Below are 539 nucleotides of genomic sequence, written 5' to 3' on the forward strand. Positions count from 1 at the left end.
TGGCACCTTTAAGACCAACAAAGTTTTATTCACGGTATAAGCGTTCGTGTGCAAGCACACTTCCTCAGATACAGTGAAACAAAACCTCCTCAACCAGGGCTTTTTTGGTAGAAAAAGCCCAGCAGGAACTCATTAGCATAATAGGCCACACCCAACAGCAGAAACACATTAGCATATTGGGCCACACCCCTGACAGCACAGCTTATTAGCATATTAGGCCACACCCCACATGTTACCAGAAGTGTGGTCATCCAACCACACCCACCTTTTGCCTCTTATTCTGTTTACTTCGTTGTCAAAACCCTGGGCTTTTTTGGTAGCAGGAACTTCTTTGCATGTTAGGCCACACACCCCTAATGTAGCCAATCCTAATGAGTGTCTGTTGTTGGGTGTGGCCTATTATGCTAATGAGTTCCTGCTGGGCGTGGCCAACTCAGGAGCCAGACCACCTTTTGCTTCTTATTCTGTTTACCTTGTTTGTTGTCAAACCAGGGCTTTTTTTGTAGCAGGAACTCCTTTGCATGTTAGGCCACACACCC

Source organism: Gekko japonicus, unplaced genomic scaffold, assembly GCF_001447785.1.
Source record: "Gekko japonicus isolate JY-2015 unplaced genomic scaffold, Gekko_japonicus_V1.1 scaffold3331, whole genome shotgun sequence".
In the NCBI taxonomy this organism is placed as follows: Eukaryota; Metazoa; Chordata; class Lepidosauria; order Squamata; family Gekkonidae; genus Gekko; species Gekko japonicus.